This window comes from Geotrypetes seraphini, chromosome 1, assembly GCF_902459505.1.
Source record: "Geotrypetes seraphini chromosome 1, aGeoSer1.1, whole genome shotgun sequence".
Taxonomy (NCBI): Eukaryota; Metazoa; Chordata; class Amphibia; order Gymnophiona; family Dermophiidae; genus Geotrypetes; species Geotrypetes seraphini.
This window is the reverse complement of record NC_047084.1, coordinates 295,200,713-295,220,479: the sequence shown is the minus strand read 5'-3', so window position 1 is coordinate 295,220,479 and position 19,767 is coordinate 295,200,713. Positions and strand designations below refer to the sequence as shown.

The window sequence follows — 19,767 nt, the reverse complement described above, 5'->3', positions numbered from 1 at the left end:
GAAGTAGTAGCAGCATTTTCCCCCACCCCCATTCCCTTCTCTCCCCCCCCCCACTTTCCTTTGCAGAAACAGCAGTGATATTTCCCTTCCCCTCCAGATCCTATAAAGTAGTAGCAGCATTTTCTCCCACCCCCCATTCCCTTCTCTCCCCCCCCCCCACTTTTCTTTGCAGAAGCAGCAGTGGTATTTCCCTTCCCCACCAGGTCCCTGTGAAGTAGTAGCAGCATTTCCCCCCCATTCCCTTCTCTCCCCCCCCCACTTTCCTTTGCAGAAGCAGCAGTGATATTTCCCTTCCCCTCCAGGTCCCTGCTGAAGCAATTCCCTTCTCTTACCTGAGCTGTCCTCCGTTTCAGCCCCTCCTTGCGATCTGGCCTGCTTCGTTCGGACCCTCCCCCTTCCCTTCCCGCGGGCTGGCCTGCTGCGGCCGAAGATTTTTGTTTTAAGTTTTTAAAAGTGCCGGCGGCGGTTCCTCTCAGCTGCTGATCCTCCTGTAATGAGCAGCCTGCGATGGTGGCCGGCTTTAGCGAACTTCGCAGGCCGCTCTCCAGCCTCGGTAGCACGTTCCCTTTGACGCATGGGATCGCGTCAAAGGGATGGCCTCTTTACAGGAGGATCAGCAGCGGCGGCAGCGAATAAAACTGAGGTGTGTTCCCTGCCGAGGACGCGGGCAGGGAGAGAGCTTGCCTGGCTTCCACGGTGAGTGAGGGCGGGAGGAGGGAAGTGGCCAGAATGTTCCCTGCCGCTGGGTTGGCTGCCACGGATCACACACCACAGCGGCAGGCAACACAAAATCCTAAGTGCGCATGTGCGCTTAGTCTTTTATTATATAGGATGGTAGATCCACGCCCAATTTAGTGGCGAGGATTTACACCAGGTTTCAGATGCTGTAAATCCACATGCACAAATTGTATCCTGGCTTTATGTGTTATTCTATAAATGGAAGGAGGATGGGACTTGATACCCTGCTTTTCTGCAGTTACAATCAAAGCAGCTTACATATTACATACAGCTGTCTATTGTACCTGGGGCAAGGGAGGATTTTAAGTGACTTGCCCAGAGTCACAAGTAGCTATAGTGGGAATTGAACCCAGTTCTCCCAGTTCTTAGGCCACTACACAAACCACTAGATTACTCCTTCTGCCAAGCTTAGTGCACTGTTTATAGCAGTACTGTATATCGCAAACTGTGTGCCTCCTGAGATTTCAGGTGTGCCGCAACACACTGGCGAGGAGGAGAGTCATCCACGCCGGCTGACTGCCTTCAGGACGTGCCTCTCGATGTGAGAGGCACGTCCTGTAGGCAGTCAGCCGGCGCGGATGACTCTCCTCCTCGCTGGTGTCTCTCCTCCTCTCTCCGTACCTCCCCTCCTCCTGGATCCCTCCACCGAAGCGGCCAGATGGGCCTCTGTGCATGCGCGGACGTCAACATGATGACATCAGGCATGCGCATGATATCAACGCAGCGAAGGCCGCGCACTTCCGGGTGCCTTCCAGCCGAGGTACTGCGTTTAGTGTGCCGCCGGCCGAAAAGTTCGCGACACACTGGTTTATAGAATAGTGCTTAGTGCTCTTTTTTTTTTTTTCAGTGTTCAAATTTGAGCACTATGTACAGAATTCATTTATTTATAGCAGTGGTCTCAAACTCGCGGCCCACCAGGTACTATTTTGAGGCCCTCGGTATGTTTGTTTATCATAATCACAAATGAAAAATAAAACAGTTTCTTGATCATATGTCTCTTTAGCTATAAATTACAATATTATTATTAAGACTTAGCCAAAAGGAAAGATTTATAAACTATAAAGAGTTTTATCTCATGAAAAATTGTCATTTCTTTAATAAGACATTAACTATTTTTTCTGAGGCCTTCCAAGTACCTACAAACTCAAAATGTGGCCCTGCAAAGGGTTTGAATTTGAGACCACTGATCTATAGTATTTATATATCACTTATAGCCTAAGTGGTTTACATTAGAGAATGACATGGTGGATGTTACCCGCGGAGCGGTGAATGGCCTTGTCCCTGCTGTTAAGGGAGGGAATGCACGCGGTCACCGATCGCACGGCCCCCTCCCCCCTACCTCCTTCCTTCCGGTTGCGTTAGAGGAGAAGCTTCCACCCACACACACACGCGACTGCACGAACACTCCGGCAGCTTTTAACAAGTGTGAAACCTTAAAACGCGCCAAGAAGGTAAGGGGGAGGGAAAGAGATGCATGGACCGCACGAGGGGTGCCAAAGAGCAGTGAAGTGGTGAGAAGGAAGGGTGGATGCTGCGGGGACGGGGCAGTGAAGGGGACAGTGACAGATTTTTTTTCCCCGTGTCATTCTCTAGTTTACATTCAAGTACTCAAGAACTTTCCCCTATCTGCCCTGATAGGCTCACTCTCTATCCAAGTTGCATGTGTCTTGCCAATTTTTTCCCACATGCCAACTTTCTCCCCCATTCTACTAAATTTTTGAAGAGCTATTTTGCTCCCAGATCTGCTCCCATAGGGGGTTGGATGCTTATTTGTACGGAACCCCTGTTTCAGTTTTGCCCCCTTTTTTTTTTTTTATACTTGATGGGGAAATTACAGAATCGTACCTAACTTAAAACTTAAGGATAAAAGGAATCTTGCCTTAAAGTATGAAAGTGCAACAAAATAAAGGCAAGTGAGATGTCTATACCACCTGGTATTTATTATAAAAAGACTGTAAAACAGAGGTGTCCAACCTTTTGGCTTCCCTGAGCCACATTGGCCAAAAAAAAAATTTCTGGGACTGCACAAACGCGCAAACGCTGCAGCAAGACAGAGGAGGGAGCCAGCAAGACGGTAAACACCCGGGGGCAGCAGAGGAAAATACTGCTTCGCCCTTGACTGGGGCCACACAAAATACTTTTCAGCTTTATTTTCCCTTTCTGTTCTGGTTGCTCATAGTCTATCTGATGTACCTGGGGAGGTGGAGGATTGGGTGACCTGCCTGGGGTCATGGGTGGCAGTGTGGGGTTTGGGCCCATAGCCTCAGGGTGTGGAGGCTGTGGCTCTGACCACTGCGCCACACTCCCCTCCCTCCTCCTAAGTCCTTCTCTGCCCCCTAAACACGCCTACTTTGGAGTTAGACACCTACACTGTATCTTTTGTAGAATCATGCCTAAGAAGAGAGGCGCCAGTCACCCAATTAATTTTTTTTTCCCCCAGTTATGAACTTTTAAAGCTCATAATTGAAGCTAATTTACGAGAGACGCCTATTTGTTTAGGCACCTATCTTTGGGCAACTTTTATAGAATTTCCCCCGACATGTCTTTTTACTAGATTTTCTATTATGCAAGTTTCATCCCGTTCCACTTCATTTTCGAAGAGTTCTTTTGCACCCAAACAGATGGATGGTCATACAATCTCAACCCTTGTTGTATAATTCTGACCAGCTTCCATTAGGTTGGAAATAATATGTGTAAGCCAGAGAAGCGGTGGTAGCACCAGTACCTGCTCTAAGGAAGGGTTCCCAGACTGCGTTACTGATCCTTTCAGGCTCTCCCATCAATATTTGATGTCTGTTCTGAAGAGGCATTAATAAGGCCTCATGTTTTATAAATGGAAAACATTGCAAGGAACAGTGAATGTTGTTTACAGGTGGGGCGAAGGGGAAGAACAAATTCATAATGAAATCCCAGAGAATAAATTTGTACTGCAATTGTGTGTGTTTTTTAAAATGTCTGCGTTTCAGTTTGCATTTGAGAGAAATTAATCACCTGCTGTAAATTAGAGGGCAAGCAGGTTACCAAGAGGTGAATAATATGCCATTTCTCTCATACTCTCATGGTCCATGACTGCATCTCATTCCTCACTCGCAGCTAATCTTGCTTATTCTAATCCTGGGGACTCATACACAGCTCTACTAGCGCACACCCCAATCCCTCTGCTTGCTGTATATTTGAGCCTTACAGTGTGACAAGGGTTTATGCAGCTTCTAAGTCCTTCCCTTGCTCTCCTCTGCATAATATATTTTCTGCTTGGTTTCACTGGCTTGATTATTCCACTTTGGGCACGCACAAGGTTGACCGCTCTTTCTGATTTGTCAAAGCCAAACACTAGGGTCTGTTAATATACAAAGGGTAAATACTGGATTCCTAACTGGCAGTGCATGCACACAAATCTAGCTGATTTTCAGCATCGAGGTTCTGAGTACACTGTGTTTGAATATTGGCTTATGTGACTAAAAGTACGTGTGTGTACTTACATGGTGAAAAATAATGGTTTAAGGCAGTGTTCTTCAACCTTTTTCCACCTATGGGCCGGCAGAAATAAAAGAATTATTTTGTGGACCGGCATCGGTCTGCAGACCGGCGGTTGAAGAACACTGGGCTAAGTCGTGGGCCAGACCCCGCCCATCTCTACCCAATCTCTACCCCAGACCCTGCCCCCATAGTCCTAATTGTAACACTATTTTTTCCATTCATTTTTCATCTATACACACAATATAATTTTATTAACAACGCATCGATCGCACCGTGGACCGGCAGTTGAATAATTCAGTTTTGGGCCCGATGCAGATGCCGGCCCTGTGGACCGGCAGGAAATTTCTGTGGACAGGCACAAGTCCATGGACAGGTGGTTGAAGAACACTGGTTTAAAGCAGTGTATCGCAAACTGTGTGCCTCCTGAGATTTCAGGTGTGCCGCAACACCCTGGGGAGGAGGAGATGCTCATGCCACAGTGTCTCGTACAAACTGTGAGCACTCAAACTATGACTTACCCTGGCAGGGAATAAGGAGCAGAGGCGGTGGCAATGCAATGAATGGAGGTTGGAGTGGAGACTCCTGACCCCAGCTGAAAATCTTCTAAAAACACTGCAGTGTGTCCTAAATACAAAGCTGCCAGATAGACTAAAAAGCACCCTGGTTTGGGGTGAATTGAACCATTAGGCATTCATGCATGTCCCTGTGGGCTGGTGATATTGATTACATGGAGGTTGAGGGACCCCCTTAGACTCACTTCACTTAAAGCTGCATCCATTCTAGCTGTCTGCCATGTAATGGAGGAGGGGGGGGACAATTCTGGCAGTTCTTAAATAATTATATTACATTATGGATTTCTATTCCGCTATTATCTTGCGGTTCAAGGCGGATTTCAAAAGAGTTAAATAAGGTGGATTACAAAAAGATATCTGGACATTTTCCAGGGGAGATGGAGAGAGTAACAGGTCATTTCCAGGGAAGATAAAGAGTAGATCGGGTTTTTTCGGGAGGTCAGGGAGGTGGTGGGAGGAAAGACGGCAGCTTGTGGTGTTAAGTCTTTTTCAGGGATTTTTTGAAAAGTATAGTCTTTATTTCTTTTCTGAATGATTTGTAGTCTGGGGTCGTTATCAGTAGATTGGAGATTTGGTTGTCTAATTTTACTGCTTGAGTGGCTAGGAGGTCATCATATAGTTTTTTTATTCCATTTAACTTCTTTAATTGGAGGGTGTGTGAATGGGGTGTGAGTTTTTCTATGCCTGGTTGAGGTGGTTTGGATGAGGCGGTTGTTCAGGTAGGTTGGGCTGTCTCTGTTTATAGTTTTGTAAAGTAGACAGTAAAATTTGAAAAGTATTCTTGCTGGGATTGGAAGCCAATGTGAGTTGAGGTATGCTTCTGTAATGTGGTCGTGTTTCCTCAATGAGTAGATGAGTCTCAGTGCTGTGTTTTGAATTGTTTGTAATCTGCATTGCTGCTGCTCTCTTCTCCATCTGCTTTGTGTCTGCAATGTCCTGCAGGGTGTGCCACACAGGCGTGTCTTTGAAAATGGACATATGTATATTAGAGAATGACACGGTGACGGTTTACCCGCGGCCACCGCATTTAAGCCGCGGGTCACCGCCGAAAACGGGGAAGAAAACTAGCAGTCGCTGCGGTGACGGGGACAAGGCCATTCACCGACCGCGGAAACGGTGAACAGGTTTGTCCCCGCGGGCCAATGTACCCCCTTCTAGGAACCGCTATTTACCGTATTTTCACGCATATAACGCGCTCCCACCCGCACCCGCGATCGGAGCAAGAGGGAGCCCAAGCCCTCTTGCCCGGCCGACTCCCCGACGTCCGATACATCCCCCCCCCCCGGCAGGACCACTCGCACCCCCACCCCGAAGGACCGCCGACTTCCCGACAATATCGGGCCAGAAGGGAGCCCAAACCCTCCTGGCCACGGCGACCCCCTAACCCCACCCCGCACTACATTACGGGCAGGAGGGATCCCAGGCCCTCCTGCCCTCGACGCAAACCCCCCTCCCCCCCAAAGACCGCCCCCCCCAAGAACCTCCGACCGCCCCCCCAGCCGACCCGCGATCCCCCTGGCGACCCCCACGACCCTCCCACCCCCCTTCCCCGTACCTTTGGTAGTTGGCCGGACAGACGGGAGCCAAACCCGCCTGTCCGGCAGGCAGCCAACGAAGGAATGAGGCCGGATTGGCCCATCCATCCTAAAGCTCCGCCTACTGGTGGGGCCTAAGGCGCGTGGGCCAATCAGAATAGGCCCTGGAGCCTTAGGTCCCACCTGGGGGCGCGGCCTGAGGCACATGGGCCCAACCCGACCATGTGCCTCAGGCCGCGCCCCCAGGTGGGACCTAAGGCTCCAGGGCCTATTCTGATTGGCCCACGCGCTTTAGGCCCCACCAGTAGGCGGAGCTTTAGGATGGATGGGCCAATCCGGCCTCATTCCTTCGTTGGCTGCCTGCCGGACAGGCGGGTTTGGCTCCCGTCTGTCCGGCCAACTACCAAAGGTACGGGGAAGGGGGGTGGGGGGGTCGTGGGGGTCGCCAGGGGGATCGCGGGTCGGCTGGGGGGGGCGGTCATTGGGGGGAGGGGGGTTTGCGTCGAGGGCAGGAGGGCCTGGGATCCCTCCTGCCCGTAATGTAGTGCGGGGTGGGGTTAGGGGGTCGCCGTGGCCAGGAGGGTTTGGGCTCCCTTCTGGCCCAACTACCAAAGGTACGGGGAAGGGGGGTGGGGGGGTAGTGGGGGTCGCCAGGGGGGTCGCGGGTCGGCTGGGGGGGGCGGTCGTTGGGGGGAGGGGGGTTTGCGTCGAGGGCAGGAGGGCCTGGGATCCCTCCTGCCCGTAATGTAGTGCGGGGTGGGGTTAGGGGGTCGCCGTGGCCAGGAGGATTTGGGCTCCCTCCTGGCCCGATATTGTTGGGGAGTCGGCGGTCCTTCGGGGGGAGGGATGTATCGGACGTCGGGGGGGGGGGGCATCAGGCTTTCAGGATGGGGACAGACCTTCAAGGGGGGACAGTGCAGGGAAGTCAGGGAATTTATATTAATTAATTTTTTCTCTGCGTGTTTTGTTTTTGTATAGTTATTAACTAATATTTAACTAAGTTTTAAAGTTTTAAAGAATGTTTCCTTTATACGTAAATAAAGAAAAGTGAATGGGATTGCAGTGGCGGTGACGGGGCGGTGAATGGGGTGGCAGTGGCGGTGACGGGGCGGTGAAGAGGATGGTGAGACGGGGACGGGGCGGTGACGGGGATGGTGAGACGGGGACAGGGCGGTGACGGGGATGGTGAGACGGGGACGGGGCGGTGACGGGGACCAATTTTTTCACCGTGTCATTCTCTAATGTATATGCAGCTTCCCCTCTAGATATGGTGTCAGGTGGAGCAGAGGCATGTACCCTACTCCCGTCTACCTCCACCTGGTGTCACAGGCTCTAGACACCGCAGCCCAGCAGAGAAAATATCCAGGCCTGGATAGATAAATTTGAACCTCTGCGGCTGGTGGTGGATTCCACGCTAGCAGCCCCTTTCATCCTCATGCCAGGCACAGGATCAGATAGAGCAGCGCCCAACTGGTGACTCAGGAATCAGTTCTAGAAGAGTCAGGGATAGCAGGCAATCTGAATGAGTGGGAAAGCAGCATAAAGTTCTTGTGTGCTGGATGGCCTCAGGGGGAGATTATGACGTGATTAGAAACCACCAATGAGCTCCTGTCAATGGCAGGCATGATTGGGTGTGCTTAAATGTGGCACTTTCGCACATTACTTAACAGCGTTCTTTAAGTTAGGTGTGTAAATGCTGGTTCCGCCCATGCTGTTCTCCTGTGAAAGCCTCCTTTGCATTTACACACTAAGCAAGTTATTATACTGGGTGTTTCACCTCTAGCTTAGTCCAACCATGGTTGTGTACAGGCACTAATAAACACCTCTCATATAAAGCATAACCTTTTGTCTATCATATTCAATTTCCTAGTAATGTTAAATTAAATTTCAAAACCCATGTGTTCGTAATGATGTGTGAAAAGTGCTCAGTGACCTTGTCTCTTGCAGGATTAGTGTGCCAGGTCTGCCACCACCACCAGTCACCCAGGAGCCTCAGCAAGTTTCATCAGTCACTTTACCTGCCCCTTGGCCTCCTCCATATTTGACAGAATTGACCGGGGTTTGGTGTTTTGTTTTGTTTTTTACTTGTAAATAATAATGGTAACAGAAAATTACAAGGGCAGGGTCACAGAAACAGCTGAGTGTTGGCAGTGAGGACTCCTACAGCTTGGCTCCCACAAAGTGGTAATGACAGTGGAGGGTGAGAGTTGGTGGTGGCTGCAGGGTGGAGGGAGGACTATGGATGGAACGCTCCCAGGGGGTCGTCAAGGAGCATCAGTGCTCTGCTTAGTGCAGCAAGCATCCAGGGGGACACTAACAGACTCCTGTGTTCCAGAGATTTTCCTCGATAGGCCCTAGTTCAGGCTAAGCCCTCCGCCACCTACACTCTGTCCCCGCCTGGGCAAACCAGTGCACCCCTCTCCTTGTAAATGGAGTCTTCCCCGGGCTCCACAGCATGCTGCTAAGAAGCATCGCTATTACCCCGATTCTGTGCCCTGTCAGAGGGGACGAGAGACAAGAGGACTGTCCCACTGCCAGCTAGATCCGGAGTTGTTGCTTTTGCGTGGTTAGTCTTTAAATACGGCAGCTTTTCCTTCTTCCACTGCCTGTCTGATAGCACACATTTCTTTGAAACCAACCTTGCTTCCTTCTGCTTTGCCTGCTGCAGCTGACTGGCTCGGCGCAGAGAGAGGCTGCTGCCCTCTCTGGAGGAAACGGGGAAAGGGAGAAGCGAATCTGCCGGGAGCACTAAAACAGGTACGGAACCGGAGAACGGCTATTTTTATTCTGCCCTACAACTTAGAAGCGGAAGATAATACGGCTAATTCCAAGGACTTGCAGTGTCCTAAATGCATGGGGGGGGGGGGGGGTTGCCTTACAAGAAGGTGTGAGAAGAGAGAGCCCTGCATAGGTAAGCGGCACTGAATGGGGTTCAGGATCAGATTTCAATATGCAGCTTCTTAAGGTGGAAGCTGCTGTTACACTGAGAATATCAACTGCAGATTGTTGGTGAATCGGAAGGCCAGCTCTAATTGACTGATTTTGGGCTTGCCTAGGCTTTTGAAGAATTGTAATTGGTACTTGGGCTTGTAGTGGAGTATAATATATGCTGGGAAGGAATGGAGGGGGGAACAAGGAGCTGGGGTTGATGGAAGAGATCACATAGTAAAATGCGGATTCTTAGCTTTTTCCCTCCCCCCTCCCCCAATAAGCTGTTGAGGAGATTCTGTTAATGTGTTGCTTTCTGTTTTCTGACACTAAGGGGGGAAAAATATCGACTGGGTTTGACAGGCATCTGGTAACAAAAATTATAGCAATTGTCATTTTGCTGGTAATCAGACTTCTCTGCACGTACATATCAGATTGTGCTGTCTTTCTTTACTTGCATGCTTTATATTTGTGCAGTCTAATGTCTGTAGTAGCTAGCAGCAATTTGGGTAACGGTTTTATCATGACATTTCTGTTAAATACATATACTCATGTACTGTATGCTCAGTTTCCATACACACACCTTGATTTATACATATATCATGCTCTTCATTCTTCCCATTTGACTTGGTGGCTCTGGAGGGTGACCGTCTGTGGATATTCAGCTTCTGGTGTATAGCAGTGGCCAGAAAAACGAATATTTGGGAATCTGAAGTGTTCAAAAAGAGACCTGGGACATGCAGAAACAGAATCCCAGTTTGGTCTATTTGCAAACTGCCCCACAAAAAATTATTTATCCATATACTTATCATTTTTTATTTATCTTCTGGCCCCCTGAAACCTATTCTGAGGTTGCAATACCTCCCCATGGTCCCTTGTCATAGTCATTATTGTACAAGGGAGTAATTTTTGTCAACTCTTTTTTAGTGCAAGATCGCCAAAACCCAAAAGCTAGCTTTAAACAAGCTCTCAGATGTAGGGTGAGCCATCTATTTGGGGGAGATGGGGGACACAGCCTGCAACTTTCTACAAACCACTGGCCATAGTTTCTTTCCTGTCCTATTAACCCTCTTTCTTCCTCCCTTCTTAAAGTCAATCAATTTGTACCTTTGCTTAATCTTTGTAAACCGCATAGAACTTCACGGTATTGCGGTATATAAGCTGTTATTATTATTATTATTATTATCATCTAATCTAATCTTGTATTTCTTGTATGTGCCCAAATAGGTTCAAGGCGATTTACAATATTAGGAATTACAGATGTATATGCTACATTATATTATAACAATTTGAGGAGGACCGAGTTACAAATGGAGTAATGGGGAAAGAAGGATTGATGTTCCATAACTGTATGGGTAAAATGCTTGGGTTGAGTATGAGATTTAGTGATACTAGGTATTTTGAGTTAGTTGTCTATAGTGTGTATGCTTTCAAAGAAGAGAGATTTAAATTTTTTTCATAATCTGTTGTAGAATGTTTCCATCCTAATGTCAGTCAGAAGGTTATTCCAGGTCTTGATGCCAAGATAAATGAAGAGTGAGTTGAATGTGTATTTGTATTTAATTCCTTTGGGAGATGAAAGGAGTAGTTGAAGTGACTCCAGTTTTCTGGTTGATGTTGACTAGGAATTGATGAATAAGTTTATGAGTGACCCTTCGTTTTTTTGCATATAGAATTTGGAACATTATACATGATAGTTTGAAGATGATACAAGTTTTGACGGGTAGCCAGTATAAGTTCTTATAGTTTGGTGAGATGGAAATCAATTTTTTTTTTTAGTGTGAATATTAGTCTGATCGCCGTGTCTTGTATCATCTGCAGTTTATTCAGAATAGTAGAGTTTGCCGCCGACCCACATAAAGGGAGTTGCAGTCAGTGGTAAAGCGAGGATAGGAGGCCCCCCCCCCGAGCCCTTCTCTCCACCCCCCACACCACATTCACGCCCTCCCTCCCCCTGTACCTCTTTAACTCTTCACAAGCATGATCAGCTTATCCGCTTGCCCTCTGACATCACTTCCTGGCCTAACTGTCTTAGTTGTTTACAAAATGTTTAAAAATAACTTTAAAAACATTTCAACTAAGACAGTTGGAAAAGTTGGACCCAGTGAAGATATAGTGCGTGAAGCCAGATACAATGAAATGTTTTGAGTATCGTGGTGGCACTTCTGAGGGTTGGTGAATATTGAAGAAACTTTTGACAAGTGTGAGTCTATAGAAAGGGGTGTGGAGGTGACATCCGTTTCACATTTTCAATATACAGAGTTTTGCTTGCACAAGAGCGATTACATAAAGACATAGTGCTAATCTTCAAATGTATTATATTTTGTTACATTTCTTATTTTAGGTTCTTCTATATTTTTATTACACTTTTTATTTTATTTTTTAAATCTTTATTCATTTTTAAACTTTCAACAAGTGAAGTATAATACAATTATATACATTTTAATATCACTTGTTAATCAAACATATATTGAATCATAAAATAATTCCTCCCTCCCTCCCTTCTCCCATATAAACATCCTAGTTTCATATACCTTAAAATTAAACCCTCCCACCTCCCACCCTATACTTCAATAATTAAAAGGGGAAGAAATAAATTATTAGTTATAATCAATCTTTACAATAATTTGTTAATGGCTCCCAAACATCATTAAACTTTTTATAACATCCCTGCTGAATAGCTAATATTCTTTCCATTTTAAAAATAAGCACAATGAATTCCACCAAAAATTATAACTTAATCTATCATAGTTTTTCCAATTTTTTGTAATATGTTGGATGGCAGCTCCTGTCATCTATATATATAAAATCGGAGGTATGTGTGTGTGTGTGTGTGTGTGTGTGTGTATGTGCTGTGATCACGCAAAAACGGCTTGACCGATTTGAACGAAACTTGGTATGCAGATCCCTCACTACCTGGAGTGGTATGTTCTGGGGTCTTGCGGCCCACCTGCACACGTGGGCGGAGCTACAAACAGAAAATCAGATTTCACCCATTCATGTCAATGGAAAAAATGTAAAAAGCTGCCATTCTCACAGTAATTCAAAAACGGCTTGCACACACATACATACACACATACATACCTCCGATTTTATATATATAGATTAAATACCCGTGCAACGCCGGGGCATCAATGTAAAAAGCTGCCATTCTCACAGTAATTCAAAAACGGCTTGCACACACATACATACACACATACATACCTCCGATTTTATATATATAGATTAAATACCCGTGCAACGCCGGGGCATCAATGTAAAAAGCTGCCATTCTCACAGTAATTCAAAAACGGCTTGACCGATTTGAACGAAACTTGGTATGCAGATCCCTCACTACCTGGGGTGATATGTTCTGGGGGTCTCGCGGCCCACAACTCTATGTTGCTTGCTCAAGGGTGGGTTCACCCAAGAATTTATATGTTCTTGCTCCAGGAGGTGAAACAAAAAATGTTGTTTATAATCACGTTTTGCGTTAGTTGTATTGTATTCATTTTGTCAAATATTTCACATTATAATTTGAATATTGTACTTTTTATTAAGCTGTAAAAAAATAATTTCATTCACCACTATAAAGTATCTTTATTTGAATCCATTTACAGTGTTATTGCTATAATTAAATACCCGTGCAACGCCGGGGCATCAGCTAGTTATGAATAAAAGTTTATTGTTTTTAGAGGATTTTGGCTCTTTGCCCTCATTGATGTACCAAATAATATTGTATCGTATGAAAGCGCTACTGGATTCTCAAGTAAATTATTAACTTGACTCCAAATAGATTTCCAAAAGTTATGTATTAGAGGACAAAAAAACAATAAATGATCCAATGTACCAGCTTCAAGATGACAGTGCCAACATCTATTAGACTTAGAACGATCTAACTTTTGTAAACGCACCGGGGTCCAGAATGCTCTATGTAACAGAAAATACCAAGTTTGTCTCATAGATGCCAACACTACATCTCATCCTCCAAGACCAAATTCGTGGCCATTGAGACAAAGTAATTTGATACTTAATCTCAATGCTCCAAATATCCCGAAGGCCATTTTTTGGTTTTTTATTCATAAATCCAGATATCAATTTATACCACTGTGCAGCCTGGTGACCCAGAAAGTCCACCTGAAAACATAAGAAAGGCAAACTATACTTATCATTAAGAGTTTTCCATTCAGGGAACCCTGCCTGAATGGCTTGCTTCAATTGCAACCATTTATAATTTTGTGATTTATTAAGATCATATTTTCGTTGCAATTGTGAAAAGTCAAGCAACCTACCATTAGAAATAACATCATCTAAAGTACGTATGCCTGCCTTCATCCAATATTTCCAGATGACCTTATAACCGCCAATTTTAATCTTGGAGTTTAGCCATATAGTCTGATATGTTGATTTAAAAATTGAAATAGGTGTTAAATCATTAACATATCTTAATGTTTTCCATGTATATATTAATATTCTGTGATCTTTATATAATCTAGGCATTTTGATACTGATGACATGACTCAATCTCAAAGGAAACATGAGTTGCCATTCCAATGTCAACCAATCTGGAAACTCTTTCATGAGCTCAGGGAGGATCCAGTACATACCTTGACGCATAATATAGGCTTGATGGTACATATAAAAGTTGGGAAAATTTACCCCACCCTCTGCAATTGGCTTTTGTAAAGCTACCATAACGAATCTTGCAGATTTCCCAAGCCAAATAAATTTTGTTAGAATACTATTTAATTTCTTATAAAAGGACCCCTGAAAATAAATTGGTAACATACTCATTTGATAACAAACTACAGGCAAAATCATCATTTTAACTGTCTGAACTCTCCCCCACCAAGACAGATGCATTGGGTTCCATTGCTCACACATCTCGGTAACCTTTGTCAATAAAAATTTTTCATTTATCTTCATCGTTTCTTCTATTGTATTATGAATCCAAATTCCTAAATATTTAATGCCTTCATCTTTCCATATAAAAGAAAACAAATCAAATAATCCTTTTTTACAATGAATATTTAATGGAAGAATCTCTGATTTATACCAATTTATTTTATATCCTGATATTTCCCCAAATTTATTTATCAATTCCAATAAGTGTGGAATGGTAGATTCCGTATTTCTCAAATGAAGCAAAATATCGTCCACATAAGCAGAAACTTTATATTCCCAACCTGAATAAGGAATACCCTGAATCTCCTTTAATTGTTGTATAACCAATAATAAGGGTTCCAATACAATATCAAACAGTAAAGGAGATAATGGACATCCTTGTCTAACACCCCTCCGTAAGTCAAAACGATCTGAAAAATTGTTATTAATATATAATTTAGCGGAAGGGGAACTATACAAGGCTTGAATCATTTGTATAAATCCTGAACCAATTCCAAACCATTCCATTGTCTGGTACATAAAAGTCCATTTCACACGATCAAAGGCCTTCTCTGCATCAAGTGATACAGAGAAGGCCGGATCATTTAAATTTTTTGATAAATTTAACATATGAAAAGCCATCCTGGTGTTATTAGAAAAATGTCTTTGAGCAACAAACCTTGTCTGGTGCATTCCAATAATATATGGGAGAGCTTTAGCCAATCTCATAACCAAAGTCTTTGCCAACAATTTCCCATCCACATTAATCAACAAAATAGGCTTGTAGTTTGAGACCAAAGTAGGATCTTTATTTGGCTTGGGCAAGACAATAGTTAAAGATTCTGCCATAGCACCTGTAATACAACCATTAATCAGTTGATCTTGATATAAATTTAATAATCGGGGTATTAATGTGGTTTGAAATGATTTATAAAATTCAACAGTGAAACCATCACCTCTTGGAGTGGATCCTACTCTAAGGGATTTCAATGCAGCCTGTATTTCCTTCAATGTAATCAGCTTTTCAAGAGATTCTTTTAAATGATCAGGAATTTTAGGTCCTTCAGTTAATTTTAAAAATTCATCTCCTTTAGTTTTCTTATTTGAATCAAGCTTGGAAGAATATAATGCTTTATAAAATTTCAAAAATTGTTCCAAAATGTTATTAATTTTAGAATGAATTTCTCCTTTTTCATCTTTTATAGCTAAAATTTTTACTTTCTTTTTCTTTGCTTTAAGATACTTAGCCAACATTCTTCCTGACTTATTCGAATTATCATAATACAATGCCTGCTGATAAAATAACTCTTTTTTAACTATTCTAGAAGAAATCTCATCTATATAATAAAATGCTAAGCGCGCATGCGCACTCTTACCGCATGTTTCCCTGATCCCTGATCTGTCGGGCTGTGGCCGGCATGAGTGCGCATGCGTGCTTACAAAGTTCGATGCAGGCGGCATACTTCATGGCCGAAGTTGACATCGAGCGGCTTTTCAAGCCCCCCCCCCCAACACTGCCGCCGCTGCACCTTTTCAAACCCTCCACCCCCCCAGCACTGCCGCCATCGTTGGTAAGTTTTTTTTTTAAAAGCCTGTTGGTCCAGCGGTATCCCTCCCTTGTTAGACGGCTCTCGCGGCTGCCAACGCTGGAGGGAGGTTTGTTGTTAAGGCCTGGCTTCTTCGGGCAGCAGCTGCTGTTGCTGGCTTCAGGCCTTCCTTTCTGGCGGGTCCTGCCTACTTCCTGTTTTCATGAAGACAGGACCCGCCAGAAGAGAAGAGAGGACAGTGAATGGAAGGGGCAAGACAAAGGGTGAACAGTAGATAGAAGGGGTAGAGAGGGGTAGACAGACACTGAATAGAAGTGGGGGGGAGAGGAGGGACAGCTGCTAAATGGAAGTCTGAGGGACAGGGGGAGCAGACTTTGGAAGGAAGTGGGGAGGAGAAAGAAAAAAGGGCACATGTGAGGGAAGAGGATAGAGTTAGAAATAAAGATAGACAGACAGGGGGCCAGGGAGAAACACAGACAGAAAGAATGACAGACAGTGTCGAAGGAGAGAGAGACAAAAAAAAAAACACAGACAGGCAGACATCTACTCTAGCACTCGTTAATATAACGGGTTAAAATACTAGTTATATTTATATTTGTTTTTAACACATTTTTTATTTTGATTTTATGATATTCATGTTTATTTATATCTCTTGGGCCTTTTTATCATCACTTTATTTTAGTAGATGTTTATTTTATGATTGTATTTCCATTATTTATTAAATGTTTGTGTTTTAGGACCCCTGATGCAGGCTCTTCAGCTGAAACACAGTCTGTGTCGGGTTCATTTTTAGTTTTTATTCTGCATGCTGCCAGTGGGGGAAGGAAAAGGAACGGAAAATTGTTTGACATAGGTGTGTGGTATGAGAGGAAACGAGAGATGATGCCATTAAAGTAACTTTTCAAGCATGAAGGCCTGGTCTTCTCTGCTCTTTTTTGTGGTTCTTTGTGATTTGGTGCAGAGTTTGCTGCTTCAAATCCTTTGGATGCACTGGGAGTATTCCATAACAGCATAGTGTAATCCAGTATTGGTGTGTCTAACACTTATGCACTAGCAGTTTTACCAACCATAGTCCTGGTGTAACTCCAAATATTTAAATACAACAAAGGCATGCATATCTTTCTGTATTCTGTAAGGTGGGCAGATAAGTGGAAGTCCTGCCATGCTCTACCCATGTGAACACTGCCTTGCATTTGCATGCTATGCCACTTGCATGTGTCCATTCAGAATAACTCTCAGTCAGTTTGCTGACTCGTGTGTGTAAGTGCTGGTTTTCTGTACACTTATATATGTAAGTGGTACATAAAAGTGCCCTGTTGTAAAATTGCCCTTCACATGCCTCTAAAGAGTTCCAGAATCTTGTGTACACAGCTACACATCACTCTCTGTGAAGCTCTGTCCTGCCTACTTGAGGGTGTAGGCCAAGTCTCTGCCACTGCTTACCTGAAGGTATAGGCCAAGTGTTCTTGCTTCAGGGGTGTCAAACTCAATCACATTAAGGAGCCGAAATCGAAAACACAGGCTAAGTCGCGGGCCAGACCCCGCCCCATAATAGTATTAATTTTAATACCATTTTTTCCATTCATTTTTCAGGTACGTTAGATAGATTGTGAGCCCACCGGGACAGAGAGGGAAAAATGCTTGAGTACCTGATTGTAAAAACCGCTTAGATAACCTTGATAGGCGGTATATAAAAATCCTAATAAACTTGAAACTTGATATATACACACAATATTATTAACAACACGTAATGGTTAACCACAAAATTAAACTACACAAAGCACACAGTATGCTTCTCAACATTCATTCCTACCATAACACAGATACCCCATGCAAATACGGGACCACAAACTAAAAGTATTAATATATACAAATGAAACGCTAAGATTCAAGACTCTGCATGCAGTACAACCCAAGAGAAAAATAAACAAATGCATTTCTTCCTGAATAGTGCAAAATATAGACAGCCATAAGTGTCAGAATGGGGGGGGGGACCACATGGGCTGTGGCCTCCCCCAGAATTGCCACTTTCATCATCCCTGGTAGTCCAGAGGTGCAGCAGATAGGAGCGAGCTTTCCGGCTCCTGTCCCACTGCTAACCCGGCCGATCGCAGCTGGTTTATTCTGCTGCTGAGCGGCAATGAGCAGGAGTGCGCTTTGACACTCTTGACTGGCACTCAGTCAAAGAAGCAGCAATGAATGGGAGCGCGCTTTGATGCTGTTGATCAGCGCCAGTCAAAGAAGCTGCTGAGCGCTGAGCAAGAGCATCAAAGCACGCTCCCGCTCATTGCCACTTAGCAGTAGAAGAAACCAGCCACGACCGGCCGAGTTAGCAGTGGGACAGGAGCCAGAAAGCTCGCTCCTGCCCGCTGCAACTCTGGACCACCAGGCCAGAGGAGGTAGGAGGATGGGGCAGAGTGCACAGTGAGTAAGCGAGGGAAGGGGGCTGGGTATAGAGTCTGACTGGGGAAGGAGGAAAGGGGGCTCGGTGTAGAACCTGACAGGGTGGGGGCTGGGTGCAGAGTCTGATAGGGGAGGGAAGGAAGGGTGCTGGGTTCAGAGTCTGACAGGGTGAGGGGCTGGGTGCAGAGTCTGACAGGGAAGAGAAGGACGGGGACTGGATGCAGAGCCTGACAGGGGAGGGAAGGAAAGGGGCTCGGTGCATAGCCTGTCAGGGGAGGGAGGGAAGGGGCCTGGGTGCAGAACCTGACAGGGTGGGGACTGGGTGCAGAGTCTGATAGGGGAGGGAAGGAAGGGTGCTGGGTGCAGAGTCTGACAGGGTGAGGGACTGGGTGCAGAGTCTGACAGGGAAGAGAAGGACGGGGACTGGATGCAGAGCCTGACAGGGGAGGGAAGGAAAGGGGCTCGGTGCAGAGCCTGTCAGGGGAGGGAGGGAAGGGGGCTGGGTGCAGAACCTGACAGGGAGAGAGGGAAGGAGGGGGGATGGGTGCAGAGTCTAATGGAGAGGGGCTGGATGCAGAGTCTGATAGGGGAGGTGGAGGAAAGGAAGGGGGCTGGGTGCAGAGTCTGACCGTGGGGAGGAGGAGGGAAGGGGGCTAGGCGCAGTATCTAATGGGTGGGAGGGAGGGAGGGAAGAGGGCTGGTGCAGAGCCTGGCAGGGATAGACTGGGTGCAGGGGGTAGGGAGTTGAACAGGCAGGGAGGACAGATTCTCAGGGGTTTGGGAAAGACAGATACTGCACGTACTGGGAAAGGGTTGGGAAGGACAAATGTATGGGCTGGGGGATAAGAAAGGAGGAAAAAAGAGATGCTGCACAGGAGGAGTAGTGGGAAGGGAGAGAAAGAAATGCTGCCAGTGGGGGAAGGAAAAGGAACGGAAAATTGTTTGACTTAGGTGTGTGGTGTGAGAGGGAACAAGAGATGATGTATATGGGGAAAGGAAGAAAGGGAGAATTGTTGGATATGATAGTGGTAGAGAGGAGGGAGGGAGAAATGTTACACTGGAAGGGAGGAGAGATGACCCAAAGAAGGGAGAGATGTCAGACCACTGGAAAGGGAAGGAGAGAGAGATGCCAGACCACAGAATGGAAGGGAAGGAGGGGAGAGCTTGAGGGCCCCCCAAAAAAGTGTTCTGTTGCCTATGTAGACAGAAGATGTAAATTCTCAAAACTGACACAATTCAATCACTAAATTTAAAATAAAATCATTTTCCCTACCTTTGTTGTCTGCTGATTTTGTTTTTCAAACCTTCTTTTCCCAGTCTCTGGCTGCACTTCCTTCTGTCTGTGTTCTTAACTGTGTATCCAGGGCCACCTTATCCATTTGTCATCTTTAGCATTAACTTTTAACATTTAACTTTCTTCCATTTTTCTGCTTTCTTCTCAAAATCTATCTACTTTTCCATGTCCTCCCTTCCCATCTATCCATGTGTACCATCTCCTCCTCTTTCTTCTCGCCTATTCCCATCTGTCCATAAGAAGCATTTCTTCTTATCTCTTCCCTGCCGCATCCATTGCTATGCACCATCTCCTCCTCTGTCTCCCTTTCTCCTCCATCCCTGTGCACCATCTCATCCCTCTCCAATGGTCAGACAACTCTGTCTTCCCCCTTCCCGCTCATATGGTCTGGCATCTTTCTCCTCTCCTTC

General features: G+C 45.4%; 1 protein-coding gene across 5 annotated transcripts in view; it reads left to right on the top strand.

Annotated features, from left to right (window-relative positions):
• The window catches only part of FBXO41 (F-box protein 41), a 184,279-nt gene that overhangs the window by 13,872 nt on the left and 150,640 nt on the right, over positions 1 to 19,767 (top strand). For 3 of the 5 annotated variants that reach the window (XM_033953788.1, XM_033953751.1, XM_033953760.1), the window contains exon 1: positions 8,307 to 9,079. The exons of 1 other annotated variant lie outside the window; for it this stretch is intronic. The gene's annotated coding sequence lies outside the window, so the exon portion shown is untranslated. Of the gene's footprint in view, positions 1 to 8,306; positions 9,080 to 19,767 lie in introns of those variants that run through there. One more of the 5 variants, XM_033953778.1, reaches the window with a different exon arrangement.